The 20496-nt window shown below is 35.3% G+C and overlaps 1 pseudogene; it reads left to right on the top strand.

Moving 5' to 3' along the window:
• The first annotated feature begins 18025 nt into the window (after positions 1–18025).
• LOC136794426 (solute carrier family 25 member 16 pseudogene) lies at positions 18026–18588 on the top strand (annotated as a pseudogene).
• The last annotated feature ends 1908 nt before the right edge of the window (positions 18589–20496 follow it).

The following is a 20496-nucleotide window of genomic DNA, read 5'->3' as shown; positions in this document are numbered from 1 at the left end:
TCCTTCTTCCTTTCCAATTTGGAGTCTTTTTATTTTTCTTGTCTGATTGCTGTGGCTTCAAAAACTATGTTGACTAAAAATGGTGAGAGTGGGCATCCTTGACTTGTTCCTGATCTTAGAGGAAATGCTTTCTGCTTTTCACCATTGAGTATGTTGATAGCTGTGGGTTTATCATATATGGCCTTTATTGTTTTGAGATATGTTCCCTCTATACACAATTTTTGGAGTTTTTATCATAAATTCGTGTTGAATTTTGTCAAAAACTTATCCCGTATTTGTTGATGACCATATAATTTTTATTCTTCAATCTGTTAATGTGGTGTAGCACATTAATTGATTTGTAGATACTGAAAAATTCTTGCATCCGTGGGATAAATCCCACTTGATCATGATGTATGATTCTTATCATGTATTGCTGGATTCAGCTTGCTAATATTTTGAGGAATTCTGCATCTGTGTTCATCAGTGATATTGGCCTGCAATTTTCTTTTTGTGTGTCTGATCTTGGTGTCAGGATGATGTTGGCCTTGTAGAATGAGTTCAGAAGCATTCCTTCCTCTTCAATTTTTTTGGAATAGTTTGAGAAGGATAGGTGTTGACTCTTCTCTAAACATTTGATAGAATTCACATGTGAAGCCATCTGATCTTGAATTTTTGTTTGTTGGGAGCTTTTTCAACTACTGATTCAATTTCATTACTGGTAATTAGTCTGTTCATATTTTCTATTTCTTCTTGGTTCAGTTTTGGGAGATTGTACAGTTCTAGGAGTTTGTCCATTTCTTCTAGTTCTATTTTTGTTTTTCATATAGTTCATAGTAATCTCTTATGTTCCTTTGTATTTCTGTGGGTTTGGTTGTAACTTCTTTTTCAGTTCTGATTTTATTGATTTATGCTCTCTTTTTTCCTTGATGAGTCTGAAAATTGATAAACCTTTAGCCAGAGAGCCACCTTATAGTTTCATTGACATTTTCTATTATTTTTAAAGTTTCTTTCATTTATTTCTTCTCTGATCTTTATGATTTCCTTCCTTCTACTAATTTTGGGTTTTGTTTGTTCTTTTTTTAGTTCTTCTAGATACAAGGTTAGGTTATTTATTTGAGATTTTTCTTGTTTCCTGAGGTAGGCCTGTATTGCCATAAACTTCCCACTTAGAACTGCTTTTGCTGTACCTTGTAGATTTTGGATCATTGTGTTTTCATTCATTTGTCTCCAGGTTTTTTTTCCTTTGATGTCTTCAGTGATCCACTGGTTGTTTACTAGCATATTGTTTAGAATCCACTCTGCTCATTTGTGTGTGTGTGTGTGTGTGTGTGTGTGTGTGTGTGTGTGTGTGGTATGCGGGCTTCTCACTGTTGTGGCCTCTCCCTTTGAGGAGCACAGGCTCCGGACGCGCAGGCTCAGTGGCCATGGCTCATGGGCCCAGCCGCTCCGCGGCATGTGGGATCTTCCCAGACCAGGGCACGAACCCATGTCCCCTGCATCGGCAGGCAGATTCTCAACCACTGCGCCACCCGGGAAGCCCTGCTCATTTTTGAATTGGATTTTTTTTTGCTAGTTTTATGAGCTCTGTATATATTTTAGATATTAACCGCTTATCAGGTATATGATTTGCAAATATATTTTCCCATTCAGTAGGTTGCCTTTGATTTTGTTGGTTTCCTTTGCTGTGCAAAAGCTTTTTAGTTTGTTGTAGTTCCACTTGTTTTTCTTTTGGTGACAAACCCAAAAAATCATTGCCAAGACCAATGTTGAGGAGCTTACTATGTTTTCTTCTAGGAGTTTTATGGTCAGGTCTTACAGTCAAGTCATTAATCCATTTTTAGTTAACTTTTGTGTATGGTGTAAAAATAGTGATCTGGTTTCATCTTCTGCATGTAACTGTTCAGTTTTCCCAACGCCATTTATTGAAGAGACTGTCCTTTCCCCATTCTGTATTCTTTGTTCCCTTGTCATAAATTAATGAGTATACATGAGTGGGTTTATTTCTAGGTACTCTATTTTGTTCCATTGATCTCTGTGTCTGTTTTTATGGTGATACTATACTATTTTGATTACTGTAGCTTTGTAGTAGAGTTTGAAATCAGAGTGTGATGCCTCCAGCTTCGTTCTTCTTTCTCAATATTGCTTTGGTTATTATGGGTCTTCTGTTGTTCCATATAAATTTTAGGATTGTTTGTTCTAATTCTATGAAAAATGCCATTGGAATTTGGATAGGGATTGCATTGAGTCTATATATTGCTTTGGGTAGTATGCAGTTTTTAATTGAAATATAGTTTATTTACAATATTATGTTACTTTCAGGTGTCCTACATAGTGATTTGCCATTTACATACATTATGTAATGATTACCATGATAAGTCTAATAACCATCAGTTTCCATACAAAGTTATTACAATATTATTGACCATATTCTTTATACTGTGTATTACATCTCTATAGTTTATTTATTTTATAACTGGAATTTTGTACCTCTTAATCCCCTTTCCTATTTTTCCCAATCATCCAATCCCTAACCTTCTGAACTACTCATTTGTTGTTTATATCTATGAGTCTCTTTTCATTTTGTTTTGGTTTTTTGCTGTTGTTTTTTAGATTCCACACATAAGTGAGATCATATGGTATTTATCTTCATCTGTCTGACTTATTTCACTTAGCATGATAACCTCTACATCCATCTATGTTGTGGCAAATGACAAGATTTCATTTTTTATGCTAAGTAATATAATATAATATATATATATATATATATATATATATATATATATATTCACATCTTCTTTATCCACTCATCTATCAGTGGACACTTAGGTTGCTTCCATACCATGGCTATTGTAAATAATGCTGCAATGAATGTTGGGGCACATATATCTTTTTGAATTAGCTTTTTTGTTTTCTTTGGGTAAATACCCAGAAGTAAAATTACTGGGTCATGTCGTAGTTCTATTTTTAATTTTTGAGGAACCTCTGTACTGTTTTTTGTAGTGGTTGCACCAATATACAAATCTCACCAACAGTGAACAAGAGTTCCCTGTTCTCCATATCCTTGCCAACAATTTTTATTGTCATTTTGATGACTGCCATTCTGAGAGGTGTGAGGTGGTTATCTCTTTGTGGTTTTGATTTGCATTTCTCTGATGATTTGTGATATTGAGCATCTTTTCATATGTCTGTTGGCCACTGATATGTCTTCTTTGGTTAAAAAAAAGTGTCTATCCAGTTTAGTTTGATGTAGTCCCATTTGTTCACTTTTGTTTTTGTTTCCCTTGCCTGAGGAGACAGAAAAATATTGCTATGCCAACATCAAAGAGTGTTCTGCATATGTTCTCTTCTAGGATTTTTATGGTTTCAGGTCTTACATTTAAGTCTTTAATCCACTTTGAGTGTATTTTGCATATGGTGTGAGATACTCTTCCATTTATTGAAGAGCTGTCTTTTCCTTATTGTACATTCTTGCCTCCTTTGTTGTAGATTAATTGGCCCTATAAATGTGGTTTTATTTCTGGGCTCTCTGTTCTGTTCCATTGATCTATGTGTCTGGCTTTGTGCCAGTAGCATACTCTTTGGATTACTATAGATTTGTAGTATAGTCTGAGATCAGAGAGTGTGATATCTCCAGCTGCATTCTTTTTTCTCAAGATTGCTTTGACTATTCAGGGTCTTTCCTGATTCCATAAAAATTAGAATTATTTGTTCTTTTCCTGTAAAAAATGCCATTGGTAGTGTGATAGGGAGTGCGTGGAATCTGTAGATTGCCTTGTGTAGTAGGGTTATTTTAATATTCATTCCTCCAATTCATGAGCATGGTATATCTATCTTGCCATTTGTATGTGTTGTCTTCAATTTCTTTCATCAATGTCTTATGGTTTTTAGTATACAGGTCTTTCACCTCATTGCTTAAATGTAATACTATGTTACTCTTTTGAAGAAATTATAAATGGGATGGTTTTCTTAATTTCTCTGACACTCTACAGAAATTCATCAGACATTTGTATATTGATTTTGTACCCTGCAACTTTACTAAATATTAGTTCTAACAGTTTTTTGGTGGAGCCTTTAGGATATTCTGTATATGTCATACGCAAAAAGACAACTTGGATGTCTTTTCTTTTTCTTACCTAATTTTTCTGGCTAGGACTTCCAATACCATACTGAATAAAAGTGGGAAGAGTGGTTACCCTTGTCTTGTTCCTGATCTTAAAGGAAAACCTTACAGTTTTTGACTGTTGAATATGATGTTAGCTGTAGGCTTATCATATATGGCATTTATTATGTTGAGGTACATTCTATTTGTTGAGTTTTTTAAATGGAGGTTGAATTTTGTCAAATGATTTTTCTGAATCTGTTGAGATAATGATTTTTATCCTTCAGTTTAATGTGGTATATCAAATTGATGAACTGATGGTGAACCATGCTTGCATCACTGAGATAAATTCCACTTGATCATGGTGTATGATCCTTTTACTGTATTGCTGAACTTGGTTTGCTAATAATATTTTTGGTAAGTACTTTTGCATCTATATTCATCAGGGCTATTGGCCTATAATTTCCTTTCTTGTGGTGTCCTTTTCTGGTTTTACTATCAAAGTAATGCTGGCCTGGTAAAATGAGTTTGCTAATCCTGTTTTCTGCTTTATCTAGCCTGCTAGTGAACCCCTCTATTGAATTTTTCAGCTCAGTTATTCTTCAGCTCTATGATTTCAGTTTGGTACTTTCTTATATTTTCTGTTTCTCTGTTGAAATTCTCATATCATTCATGCATTGTTCTCCTGACTTTGGTGAGTGTCCTTATGAAAATTACTTTGAACTCTTTTTCCAGTATATTACTTTTCTGTTTCACTAATATTTTTTCCTGAGATTTTATCTTGTTCTTTTGTTCAGAACATATTCCTGTTTATTCTGCTTGACACTCTGTGCTGTATATGCATTAGTTGCATAAACAGCCACCTCTCCCAGTCTTGACTGTCCTTGTATAGGAGATTAACTTTATCGTACAACCCATACCCTAATTCTTGGTTGTTTTTCAAAACTTTGTGAATGCCCAAGCAGCAACATGGAGGGACTTAGAGATTATCATACTAAGTGAAGTTTAAGTCAGACAGAGAAAGGTAAATATCATATGATATTGCTTATATGTGGAATCTAAAAAAATGATACAAATGAACTTATTTACAAAACATAAATGGATTCACAGACATAGAAAACACATTTATGGTTACCAAGGGGGAAAGGGGGGAGGGATAAATTAGGAATTGGGAATTAACAAATACACATTACTATATATAAAATAGATAAACAATAAGGACCTATTGTATAGCACAAGGAACTGTATTCAATATTTTATAATAACCTATTATGGAAAAGAATCTGAAAAAGAACATACATGTATAAACAATTACTTTGCTGTACACCTGAAACATTGTAAATCAAGTATACTTCAATAAAGAAGATAATTTTTTAAAAAAACTTTCCAAACCTAAAGAAGGAAACAGATATTCAGGTACAGGAATGACAGAGGGTCCCAAAAAAGATGAACCCAAACAGACCCACACCAAGACATATCATAATTAAAACAGCAAAATTTAAAGAGGATTCTAAAGGCAGTAAGAGTCATATAAAAGGGAACCCCCATAAGGCTATCAGCTGATTTCTCTGCAGAAGCTTTGAATATATCATGTCACCCCTTTCTGGTTTGCAAAGCCCTGAAAGGGAGAAACCTACAGCTTAGGGTACCCTACCCAAAGGAGAGATAAAGAACTTCTCAAACAAGCAAAAATTCAAAGAACTCAGCAATACTAAACCTACTAAACCTAATACAAACCCTAAAAGAAATGCTGAAGGGTCTTCTCTAAATGAAAAAGAAATGACTATACAGGAAATGGAAAATCCCAAAAGAAAAAGCAAATATATAGTAAGGATTGAAGATCACTTAACACGTTATTGACCAGAGACATAATAACATTTGGGCAACAAAAGGTATATTACTGACCAGAGACGTATCAATACATTTTTAGAGAGTGATACAATTAACATCACCATACAAAGTTGTTAGAGCTTAAAATTGATCAAGAGTTCATTATACAACTTATAATTGTCATAATCATTCACATTTCATAGTCAAAACCTCACTCCGTTAGGTTTTTTATACCACAAAATTTTCAAAAACGACACATCGCGAAATTTTGAGTGAAGAATTTTATGCAGATGCTTTCTCTGATTGTCTGAGTGACATATATATTAGTGTCTCAGAAGATAGTTCTTCAGAATATAGTTCTGATTCAGACGATGTGAATATTAGACCAAGAAGAAGACAAAAAACCTTAGTGATTGATTCTGATACAGAAAGTGAAAATGAAACTCACGGAGCTGGAGAATGCTCCTTTGCTTCTATAGAAGAGTGGATTGAAGACAACATTTCAGGAAAATTAGAAGACTTTACATATGTGTCAGGTGTAACTATTGAATGTAATAACCCGCAAAGTGTGTGTTAGTGAAATAACAGAATTAATTTTTGGTAATGACTTTTTCAAATTGGTCGCTTCTCAAACAAACTTGTATGACCAACAGAATGAAAAATCATATAAAAAGCATGATAAGGCTTTAAAATGGACTGATGTAACCAATAATGACATGAAGAAGTTTCTTGGATTATTTTGATGGGACAAATAAAGTCACACTGGAGAGAATACAGGTCAACTGATCCCTTATTTAAAACACCTATCTTTCCAAAGATTATGACAAGAAGGTTCAAACAAATAATGACATTTCTTCACTTTTACAATAACTTGGAAACTCCACTTCCTGCAGACAGAATTTCAAAGTTAAACCTCTTTTGGATTATTTTCTACCAAAATTTCAGTCGATCTGTGTACCCAAACAAGAGCTATCACTTGATGAGGCAACAATAAGGTGGAGAGGATGACTCAGATTCAAAACCTATAATTCTGGAAAAGTTACAAAATATGGAATTTTGGTCAGGATGGTTAGTGAAAAGTGAAACTGGATGTATACGGAACCATGAGATTTACACAAGTGAAGGAAAGAAACTGCAATAAACAATATTATCAGTCCTACAACCTTATTTTGGTTCATGGCACCATATTTACCAAGACAATTATTAAAACAGTGTGTCCACATCTGAAATATTGTTGAAAAATAAAACCAGAGTTTGTGGGACTATAAGAGAGAATAGTGGTCTACCAAACCAATTAAAGGAGAAATCTAAAAATCTACAGAGGGGAGAAATGATATTTTTATGTAAGAGAGAAATGATTCTTCTTATATGCAAAGACAAGAGGCTACTCCACATGGTGATAACTATGCATGATGCCTCCATAGCATCTACAGGAAAGGAAGACAGAAGGACTAGACATCAGATGACTAAGTCCACTTGTATATTAAAGTATAATAAATGTATGAAAGGAGTTGATCGATCTGATCAATACCTGGCAAACTTCAATATCCTCTGGAAAACCTGATAATGGTATAAGAAAGTGGGTTTCTATTTGAGTAATTGCAGTTTATTCAATGCATTTAAAATTTATTGTAGCCTAAATGCACAGAATAAAATGACAAGCAATTTTTGTTAGCAGTAACTAGAGAATGGGTAACTGACCATTCTGGTGAATGTAGTGGTAGTCCCACCCCGGTCCTTCTTGTGGCATTTCTAAAAGAGCCCCCCGCAAAGATCCACCTTGTCATCAGGTAAAATAAAAGAACATATTCTAGAGGAAATAATACCCACAGGACTAAAACAAAATGCTGCCAGAAAGTGGAGAGTCTGCTCTTCTGGGGAAAACACAGGGAAACATGGTATATTTGTAATAGATGTTCTGTTTCCCCTACACAGAGGTGCCTGCTATACTGCCTAACACACTCTAACAAAATATTAGAATGCTTTAGTAAGACATGTACAAAGTTTCAAATAAATATGTTAAATGAAAAAAAAGTTATTGATATTTACTCAAATGCAGGTGTTTCAGTATTCACTTACATAACAAATCACTAGCCACAGGTATTAGTTTCTGCAAAAATCCCCCAGTCAATAATGTGTTAAGTATGCCAGTACATACGTTAAAAGACAAAAAATATTGTAAAAGCAACTATAACTACAGTAAACACCAAAAGGCTAAACATGAAATCAGAAAAATTGAAGGAGGAGAGTGAAAATGTAGATCTTTTAGAATGTGTTTGAATTTGACTATCAGTTCAAAACAAGTAGATATAATTATGGGTCAACACGTACGAACCCATGGTAACCAAAAATCAAAAACCTACAGTAGACACACAAAAAAACAAAAAGAAACCCAAGCATACTACAAAAAAAAAAAAAAAATCAAATGACAGTGAGAGAAACAAAAAGAAATGAACAGAGAAGAACTACAAAATCACCTGGAATACAAATAATAAAATAGCAATAAGGACATATCTATCAATAATTACTTTAAATGTCATTGATCTAAATTCTCTAATCAAAAAACATAGGTGGCTGACTGAATAAAAAAAAATAAGATCCTTCAATGTGCTGCCTACAAGAGACTCACTTCAGGGTGAAAGACACACAGACTGAAAGTGAGGGGATGGAAAAAGATTTCATGCAAACAGAAACAAGAAAGCAGAGATAGCAATTCTCATATCAGACAAAATAGACTTAAAGTAAAGGCTAAAAAAAGACAAAGAAGGGCATTATATAATAAAGGAATCAATATAAGAAGAGGATATTACACTCTTTAATATATACATACCCAATACAGGAGGACCTAAATATATAAAGCAAATACTAACAGACATAAAAGGAGAAATTAATAATAAAACAATAGTAGGAGACCTTAAACACCCCACTGACATCAATGGACAGATCATCCAGACAGAAAATCAGTAAGGTAACAGTGGTCTTAAGTGACACAATGGACTAGTTGGACTTAATTGGTATCTATAGGACATTACATGCAAAAAAAGTATACACATTCTTCAAGTGCACATAAAACGTTCTCCAGGATATATCACATCCTAGAGTCACAAAATAACCCTCAACAAATTTTGAGAGGATAGAAATTATACTAAGGATTTTTATGACCACAATGGTGTGAAACTAGAAATCAACTACAGAAAAAAAAAAAAAAAAAAGGAAAAGTACAAACACAGACTACACACAACATGCTACTAAAAACCCAATGGGTCAATGAAGAAATCAGAAAATCCATCAACACATAAAAATGGAAACAAGTTTCCAAAACCTATGAGATGCAGCAAAAGCAATTCTAAGAGAGAAGTTCATCACAATTCAGGGCAATATAACCTACCACCTAAAAGAATTAGAAAACAACAAACAAAGCCTAAAGTCAGCAGAAGGAAATAATAAAGATCAACAAGGAAATAAAGAAAATAGAAGTGAAAAAAATCAATAAAAGAGATCAATAAAACCAAGAGCTGGTTTTGGAAAAGATAAAATTGATAAACCTTTAGCCAGGCTCACAAAGAAAACAGAACCCAAATAAACAAAATATGAAATGAAAGAAACAACAACTGATATCCCAGAGATACTAAAAAAATCATAAGAGAATACTATGAACAATTGTATGTCAACAAATTGGCAACTTAGAAGAATGTACAAATTTCTAGAAACATACAGCCTGCTAAGACTGAATCAAGAAAAGACAATTTAAACAAACTGATCACTACAAGTAAGATTGAATTTGTAATAAAAAAAAAAAAAAAAACTCCCTGAAAACAAAAGTCCAGGACCGGACAGCTTCTACCCAACATGTAAAGGAGAACCAATACCTATCCTTCTAAAACTATTCCAAAAAATTGAAGAGGAGGGAACACTCCCAAATTCATTTTACAAGGCCACCATCACCTTGATACCAAAACCACACAAAGACACTACAAAGATATTGGCTTGTAATTCTTTTTTTTTCTGATTACTATAGATGCAAAAATCCTCAACAGAATATTAGCAAACTGAATCTAACAATACATAAAAAGGATCATACACCATGATCAAGTTGGTTTCAGCCCAGAGTCACAAGGATGGTTCAACATACACAAATCACACAATGTGATACACCACATTAACAAAAGGAAAGATAAAAATCACATGATCATCTCAATAGATGAAGAAAAAGTATTTGACAAAATGCAACATCCATTCATGATAAAAACTCTCATCAAAATGGGTATAGAGGGAACATATCTCAACAAAATAAAGGCCATTTATGACAAACCCACAGCCAACATCATACTCAAGCTGAAAGCCTTCCCTCTAAATTCAGGAATAAGACAAGGATGTCTACTCTCACCACTTCTGGCATTGGAAGTCCTAGCCCCAGCAATCAGACAAGAAAAAGAAAATGTATTCAAATTGGAATGGAAAAGGTAAAACTGTCACTATTTTCAGATGACATGATACTCTATATAGAGAACCCTAAAGTCTCCACCCAAAATCTATTAGAATAAATCAGTTCAGCAAGGTTGCAGGATAGAAGATTAATATAGAAATATGTTGTGTTTCTATACACTGCAGTAAGTCCACTACATACAAACAAGTTCAGTTTCAAGAGCACATTTGTAAGTCCAATTTGTTGTGACTCCAACAACGTTAGCGTAGGTGCACAATGGCTATATAGTACTGTACTGTAATCAGTTTATAATACTTTTCATACAAATAATACATAAAAAACAAACACAAAAAATAAACATTTTTCATCTTACAGTACAGTATACCTTGAAAAGTGCAGTAGTACCAGCTACATCACCTCCAGTCTTATGCTTGTTTGGGGATATCCTGGGCTTGAAATAAAGATACTGTACTGTACTCTATAAAGTACACAAAAGCACAACGACTTGTAGAGAATGCACACACGTGACAATGTATGCCAGACACATGAACTAACTTACATGATTGGACATGCAAGCGCACTTTGTATCTTTGAAAATTCACAACTTTAAGGTTCGTATGTAGGTGACTTACTGTAATAATGTAATATTAGAAAGAGAAAGTAAAAAACAATCCCATTTTAAATTGCATCAAAAGAAAAAGACCTATACTCTGAGAAGTATAAATCAGTGATGAAAGAAACTCAGAATGTTTCAAAGAAATGGAAAGATATCCCATACTCTCAGAGTGGAAGAATTAATATTGTTAAAATGGCCATTCTACCCAAAACAATCTACAGATTTAATGTGACCCCTCTCAAAATGCCCATGACATTTTTCACAGAACTAGAATAATTCCAAAATTTATATGGAACCACAAAAGACTGCAAATTGCCAAAGAAATCCTGAGAAAAAAAGAACAAAGCTGGAGGTATAACCCTCCCAGACTTTGGACTATACTACAAAGATACAGTAATCAAAACAGCAGGATATTGGCACCAGAACAGACACATGGATCAATGGAACAGAATAGAGAGCCCCAAATAAACCCACACACCTATGGTCAAGTAATCTATGACAAAGGAGGCAAGACTATACAATGGAGAAAGACAGTCTCTTAAATAAGTGCTGCTGGGGAAACTGGACAGCCAGCCATGTGTAAAACAATGAGATTAGAACCTTCCCTCACACCATATACAAATATAAACTCAAAATGGTTTAAAGACCTAATGTAAGACCTGAAACTGTAAAACTCTTAGGGGAAAACAGATGGAACACTCTGATTTAAATCATATAAATATTTTCTTGAATCAGTCTCCTAAGGCAAAAGAAATAAAAGCAAGATTAAACAAATGGGACCTAATTAAACTTAAAAGCTTTTGCACAAAGGAAATCAGACAAATGAAAAGACAATCTATGCCGTGGGAGAAAATATTTTCAAATGATATGACCAACAAAGGGTTAACATCCAAAATATACAAACAGCTCATACAACTCAACAAAAAAACCACCCAATAAAAAAAATAGGCAGAAGACTTGAATAGACGTTTCTCCAAATAAGGCATACAGATGGCTAATGGGCTCATGAAAAGATGCTCAGCATCACTAATTATTAGAAAAATGTAAATCAAAACCACAAGGAGGTTTACCACCTCATACTGGCCAGAATGGCTATCATCAAAAGGTCTACAAATAACAAATGTTGGCGAGAATGTGGAGAAAGGGAACCATCCTGCACTACTGCTGGGAATGTAAGTTGGTGCAGTCACTATGGAAGACAGCATGGAGGTTCCTTAAAAAATTAAAAATAGAACTACTATAGCAATTCCGTTCCTGGGTATATATCCAGAAAAAATGAAAACACTAATTCGAAAAGATACATGCACCCCAATGTTTGTAGCAATGCTAGTTATTGGGTTGGCCAAAAAGTTCATTTGGATTTTTCATAAGATATTTGGGTTTTTCCGTAAGATGTTACGGAAAACCCCGAACAAACTTTTTGGCCAACCCAATACAGTAGCCAAGACAGAAGCAACTCAAGTGTGCCCATCAACACATGACTGGATTAAGATGCTGCTGCATATATGAAATGGAATATTACTGAGCCATAAAAAAGGAAATACTGCCTTTTGCAGGAGTGTGGATGATCACAGAGAGTATTATACTTAGTGAAATAAGTCAGACAGAAAGACAAAAACTGTATAATATATGTGAAATCTAAAAAAATACATTTGAATGTATATGCAAAACAGAAGACTCACAGATATAGAAAACAAACCTATGGTTACCAAAAGGGAGAGGGATGTGGAGAGGGAAAAATTAGGAGTATGGGATTAACAGATACAAACTACTATATATAAAATAGACAAGTGATAAGGATATATTATATAACACAGGGAATTATACCCATTATCTTGTAATAACCTATAATGAAGTGGAGTGTGCAATACTAAATCATTATGCTGTACACCTGAACTACAATAATATAAATCATCTATACTTCAATTTAAAATAATAAAATTTTTTAAGAAGGACAGTAATGGATTACAATCCATTGAATAAAATTGTAGAAGTACATGCTGATATTAACATATGAAAGAGAAGGAAATGCTTTCCCTTACAGTTGAGTATCAACTAATAAATGTAGAAGAAATGAGGAAAATAAAAAACCATTTGGCAACCATTACAATGCTGATTGGTTCAAGTGGGAATTATCAATGGATATTAAGGCTGGTAGATAGAAATTTGAAACTCGGCTAATATCCAATTTCTTATTAGAAATCTTCCCACAAAATACTACTCAATTATGAAGGACACCAGAAGGGGGAAATGGCAGGCTTCTCCACCTATAATTCAGACCCAAACTTGAGCAGGTTATCAAGGTTAACATAAACAGTAGTGGGATGGGTCAATGTCATGTGCCTCCTAATGTGATACACTGAGAAGAACACAGCATCACTTCTGGACAGTAGTTTTCTATCAGTGTTGATATCCTAATTTAGATGGTTGCATTGTTGCTTTATAAGTAAGAGAGGGTCTTTGTGTTCCAGAAATATACACTAGATTTAGAGATGACAGGGCATCATGTTAGCAACTAGCTTTCAAGTGGCTCAGAAAACAAATAATGGAAATAGATATTCATATAGAGATGCTTGCAGAGCAAATACATTAATAATTGGGGAATCTTGATGATGGGGATATACTGTACTTTACTGTCATTACAACTTTTCTGTACATTTGAAATTTTAAAATTTACTAAAATACCTTTTAAAAAATCATGTTTATAATATAAAATGGTTTCATGATTGGCATTTTGGCAAGGAGTTGGGAAAAACTGCATAGATTTCTAGGTGGGAAAGTATATAAAAGTGCTGTTTCTTATGGAGTGCTGTTTGTCACTATCAAATTTTAAAATGCATATACACTTTGACCCAGTCATTCTATTTTTAGGAATTAACGCTACAGATATATACACCTATGAATATGGGAAATACATCAAGTTGCATGAAATGCAAATAATCAAGCACAAAATTGTGTGAATATATGACCATTTGTGTGAAAAAGGAACCATGCATACATGTTTACCTATAATTACTGATAATATCCGAGAATAGAAAAGAAGCTGGATGGCTAGGTGAAGTGGTAGGCAAGATACTTTGCCCATCATTCTAAAAGTAAAAAAAAAAAAAAAAAAAAAAAGCATAGGTATAGGAGAGGTGGAGAATTGAGGCTATTTTTGGAATTGGTCTTAGGTTCTACCTCTTCATGGGAGGAACCACAATTTCCCCATTCCTTGGATCTGGACCTTGGCCAATTGAATGTGGTAGAACTGACAGTGTGCCAACTCCAAGCCTAGGTATTAGACCCATGCAGTTGCCATGAGAACTTGCCCAGGGAATTTGGTTGGAAGATGAAATACATAGAACAGAGCCAGTAACGCCAGCTGAGACCATTCTAGACTAGCCAACAGCAAACCAATCACGAGAGTAAGCCGAGCCAGGACCAAATGAATTGCCCAGCTAAACCCAGCAGAACAACCCAGTGGACCCATAGTCTTGTCAGTATAATAAATGGTTGTTTTAAGCCACTAAGTCAGGTGTAGTTTTTAATGCAGCACTAGTGTGGCAACAGATTATACCCATCACGAACCCCTTCTTGTTGGGTCCTGTGTGAGTCTTGGTACCTAACAGAGCTTACTTCCTGCTACAAACCTAGAAGTCCAAAGGTATATTCAACTTTTCCTTGTCATCTTGGTAACCGGGCATGGGCACATGACCTGGGCTCTGTTAATCAAATGCTTGCATATGAAATTTTGAATCCACTTTACTGCATCTACTAATTAAAGTGTCAAAACTCTCCAGTATCCTTATTTCTTGGTGTTACTTGTTCCAGATTTATTGATGGTGGAATTGCCTGCTACATGACGTCCTAGCACTGATGCCTGTATCTTCAGTTGTTTCTCTGGGGAGTTTTCAGCTCTGCCTCTATTTATACATTTTCTGAGCCTGATCTGCTTCTGAAAATGAGAAGGTATTGGGCACTTCATGGAACTAAGTTTATTTTCTGTTCACAGGGGCCAGCGGGCCATTTTGTTTTTAAGCTGAACATCATTCATTTAGACTTTTGAAATTGATGAGTCAGGAATCTGCTGGTGTGGACATAGAATAGAGCTTCACATTGGTGAAGTTAGAGAAAGAAGGTAGGGGAGAATTTTAGGAGTGGGGATGGTATTAATGTGCCTCTACCTTATTCCCTTTTGAAACACAAGCAAAAAGATTAGCTCAGTATATCTCAATTACTATGACATAGTACAAACAAAATAGAGATCATTCATTGTGTGCCTTTGCACTGAAAATAAATTATACCAAGATGCAAGTCCTAGCAACCTTTGGCATTAGCAATGACCAGGATTTAAGCTTTGAACTTTATCCCTAACCCATTATTTCCTTAGGTTTGTGGTTTATACGTTTTGACCACTCTCACACTATCCTGAAAAGAAATGTAGAATCCCAAGTATTAGTATACTTAAATGCCTTCTATTGTCCCTGAAAAAGTGCCTTGGGTATGTATATATCAAGTAACTCAGGAAATCTTGAATCAGACAAGGAATTGGATAACTACCAATTTTCCCATCTCTTGGCTGACCATTGTCTCCCAATTAGTTTGAGGCTCAACAGAACTAGGACCCCGGCTAAGTTTCAGCTGGCATTGATTCAATCTTTAAATCTCTCACATCTATCATGTCTCATTCCACAGCTTAGGCCCTCATCTCTCATCTAGATGATTACTGCAATGTGAGACAAGATTGGAGGCTGACAGACTGAGTTTTTAACAGGGGGCAGGCCTTCTGTGATTTGGTTTTTCTTATTTCCCACGGCAACTCCTGCCAATCCCAGGATAGAAAATAGACATTTGCTTGATTATACCAATTATTTTCAGAATGCCAAGCACTTACATGCTGTTCCTTTTGATTAGCATGCCCTCCCCACTTGATAAATGTCCACTCATCCTTCAATTCTCAACTAAAGCATCACTCATTCACTATGTCCATCTCCAGTTAGAGCTGGCTCTTCATTTTCTCCTGCAGCCATGCTATCTATTTAACCCTATCCCTACTGTGGAGCATTGATTTCCTTGTTGTCTCTCCCATTATTTAGAGTTCTCTTGTAACCCCAAGACATAGGCTATTGTACTAGAGTACTCAAATTATGCCTATGAGCAACCTTAGACAAATAGCCAAGAAAGAAACAAAGAAGGAAAAAGACAGAAAGAGAGGGAGGGGGGAGGGAAGGAAAAGAAGAAGAGAGGAGAAAAGAGAAGAAAAGAAAAAAGAATCTGAAGTCCCAGGGGCTCAATTCTCTATTCTACAAAATAATTGTAAATGTTCATCCTGCCAACAAGAATGTCCCTGAGGATTAAGAACAATACTTAGCAAAAGAGTGACAAGATGAAAATGCATGATAATTACTGCCTTGGATTTCAAAAATTATTCTCAAGAAATCTATCAATCACATTAGTAAGAGTCATTTCTTCCTTATTAACTATATAAACTGAAAGGCTGGCAGGATTTCATGGAAATTTTATGATCACTGGCATCAGTCATGGTTTAAATCTGGCCTTGGATAAAGTTCTTGCCCTCTGGAGCTCAGTTCCTTGAATTGAAAGGATTGTATTACACTGCTAGGAATCTTTCTTTATATATATATATATATATATATATATATATATATATATATATATACATACATATATACACAAACACACACACGTACACATATACACACACATACATACACATACACACACACATATACACATATATACATGCACACACATATGTATATATATATACATATATGTGTATCCTTAAATAGTTTTGTTACTTTTCCAGTGAACAGGCTTACGGGGAGCTAAAAACTGGACACAGCCAAGATTTTCATTACATGGAAAAGGTTGTTTAGAAAAAAATCACGATGTCCATACTATCCAGTTTTATACAGCATTTAAAAAATACTGAAGTGTAACTATATACTGACTTGGAAACCTGTCCATATCCTGTTTAGTGGGAAAAAATATGGAACATGTGCCCTTATGAACTTATTGATCAATTTGGAAAAGATATCTGTATATAAGAAGGTACATATATGTGCATAAAAGTGCTTAGGGGAACAATCACCAAACCCAAAGTATGTAATATATGAAGGGGGCGAAGAAGACATTACAAGAGAAAAAGAATTTCAAGACAATTCTATTTTGATTGATATAGTCCATTCAGGATGCAATAGCAAAAAAACAAAAAATGGATAGCTTATAAACCTATTTCTCACAGTTCTGGAACCTGGGAAGTCCAAAATCAAGGCACCAGCATGGTCACATAGAAACTGCCGACCAAGAAGAGTTTACCCAACAAAGTTATGCCTCAGAAATGAAGGGAAGAGAAAGCTTTTCTTAACAACCAAAAGCTGAGGGAATCCATCACCACTATAACTGCCTTAGAAGAAATGCTGAAAAAACTTCAAGTTAATATGAAAGGACGCTAACTACTAATATGTAAGCTCGTGAAAATACACATTGCACTGGTAAAGCTAAGTATATAGTCAGATTTAGAATACTCTAATACTAGAATATGATGACATATAACCACATAACTCTAGTATAAAGGTTAAAGGACAGACTCTGCCCCTCCTGACAGGCGGTCGGTGCCCTGTCACTGCCCGCTCTGGCCATGGCTAGGGCCCTTGGCTTGTAACTTGGCGACCAAATCTCCCCAGGCAGCACTGGCTGTGGCGACCCCACCTCTAGCGATGCAGCCGGCAGCTCCGGAGCTGGAGGGCCCATCGCAGGCCGATACTTCTCCTGGCCATGCTCCTTCCTGGCTGCAGGTGTTGCTGGATGGTGTGCCAAAACAGGTGCTCCTTTATATCAAGCAAAGGTTTTATTACCAGCTCACAATCACCATTACAAACATTTGGGAGTGTTTGCTGCATTGCGTGCTGTTCCCCGAAGGAGGGATACCTGGGGGATTGTATAAAGGGAATGCTGCAGTGATGATCCAAATCGTTCCCTATGGTGCGATCCAGTTTATCGCGTTTGAGCATTATAGAACACTAATTACTACAAAGCTGGTAGTTTCTGGTCTGTGCACAGATGAATGGCTGTATCGATAGCAGGTTTAACAGCAGTTATCGGTACTTACCCTCTTCACGTGGTTAGAGTACACCTAGCACATACCTATATAGGAATTATTCATGCATTCAAAACAATTTATGCAAAGGAAGGTGCCTTGCATTTTACAGAGGCCTGATGCCTGTTGTATTAGGAACGGCTCCTCGTGCAGATGTGTTTTTTTTGTTTTTTTTGTTTTTACTTTTGGTGCCTTTCCTATGCTCCCACCCTTCTTCTCAGACCTTCATACACCCTAACGTCTGAGTTTTCAAAACTCACATAAACTTACATTATGGTGGTGCTGCTGGAGCAATAACACAGACAGTATCCGACCCATTTGATGTAACTCATCAGTGAATGCAGTTAAGGACTGTTCTTCCAGAATTTGAAAAGTGCCCTACCATGGAGCTGACTATAACGTATGTCTATATGGCAGGGAATTCAAAAGGATATCATGGTTTCTCTCTTAATTACATTCACTGTGTTCTTTCTCAAGCAGTTGCTTTTATAGTACATGAACTTATCAAGCAGTTCTTTCTCCTCAACTAAAAAAGATTGTTGTGATTTCTTTTCCTTAGTAAACTCTTTGAGGGAGAAATAAAATGTTAATTTGGGGGGAGAACATTACTTGAAGGGGAATATATACCCTGTCACAGGAAACCATGGGTATTTTAGCACTTGATTTTTTTATTCATCACAAAAGTGCTTACTTATACTTTTGGATGCCAAAAGTTATATCTTAGAACATTGAAAAAAATGTAAGCTGCTGCTGGCTAAAAGTGTTATTTGGGGGCTTTCCTGGTGGCACAGTGGTTAAGAATCCGCCTGCCAATTCAGGGGACACGGGTTCGAGCCCTGGTCCAGGAAGATCCCACATGCTACAGAGCAACTAAGACCATGTGCCAAAACTACTGAGCCCATGTGCCACAACTACTGAAGCCCACACAACTAGAACCCATGCTCCACAACAAAAGAAGCCACCACAATGAGAAGCCTGTGTGCCACAACAAAGAGTAGCCCCCACTCACTGCAACTTGAGAAAGCCCACATGCAGCAACGAAGACCCAATGCAGCCAAAAAAAATAATACATTAATTTTTTTTCAAAAGTGTTATTTGGAAGTAGAGCTAACTTAAAATGGTTCAAGAGGTTGCCATTAAGTTTACTTAAAAAACTAAAAGTAGAGCTACCATATGACCCAGCAATCCCACACCTGGGTATATATACAGAAAAGACAAAGTAAAAGATACACGTACCTCAATGTTCAGCCCCGTTTACAATAGCCAAGATATGGAAACAACCCAAGTGCCCATCAACAAATGATTGGCTTAAGATGTGGTGTGCCTTTATATATATATATATATATGTATATATATATATATATATATATATATGTTGTATATATATATATGTTATATATATATGACATATATACATATATATATAACATATATACATATATATGTATGTATATATATACACACATACAGTGGAATTATTACTCAGCCATAAAAAGGAATGAAATATTGCCATTTACAGCAACATGGATGGACCTAGAGAATATTATGCTTAGTGAAGTAAGTCAAAGACAATTATTATGTAATATCACTTATATATGGAATCCAAAAATGATACAAATGAGTCTATATACAAAAGAGAAACAGACTCAGACAGAAAACAAAGGGGAAAGGGTAGGGGGAAGGGATAAATTAGGAATTTGGGATTAACAGATACACACTAGTACATGTAAAATAGATAAGCAATAAAGATTTACTATATAGCATAGGGAACTGTATTCAATATCTTATAGTAACCTATAATGGAAAATAATCTGAAATATATATATATCTAAATCATTTTGTCATACACCCAAAACTAGCTCAACATTGTAAATCAACTATAATTTTAAAAAGAGGTTGTCATTAGCTTTATCATGCTATTCCAGTTTTTAATTGTAATCTTGATTTTCAAAGACTCTGGCATTGGTTCTTATTATAAAAGGGCTTGGTTATATTGCAGCAGAATCATGGGAACTGAAAATTTAAGTTATATGAAGCATGCTTAGAAGCCAACACTGAAGTATTATTATTAATATTGCTCTTCTTGTAATTCTGCTCTACTAAATAAAAGGACACTTTCTCTTCATTTCTTAATAAAAATTGTGTTTAAAAAGTAGCTGTGTGGAGACTCAACAATAAGAATTTTCAGGAATTGCACAAATGTTATTTCCAGTTTCTATGAGTGATTTAAATGTGTTTTTAAAAGTCGATGTATTGGGACTTCCCTGGTGGCACAGTGGTTAAGAATCCGCCTGCAAATGTAGGGGACATGGGTTCAAGCCCTGGTCCAGGAAGATCCCACATGCCACGGAGCAACTAAGCCCATGCACCACAACTACTGAGCCTGTGCTCTAGAGCCTGTGCACCACAACTACTGAGCCCACATGCCATAACTTCTG

The sequence above is a fragment of the Kogia breviceps genome, chromosome 6 (assembly GCF_026419965.1).
Source record: "Kogia breviceps isolate mKogBre1 chromosome 6, mKogBre1 haplotype 1, whole genome shotgun sequence".
Classification (NCBI taxonomy): domain Eukaryota; kingdom Metazoa; phylum Chordata; class Mammalia; order Artiodactyla; family Physeteridae; genus Kogia; species Kogia breviceps.
This window is presented reverse-complemented; position numbering and strand designations above follow the sequence as displayed.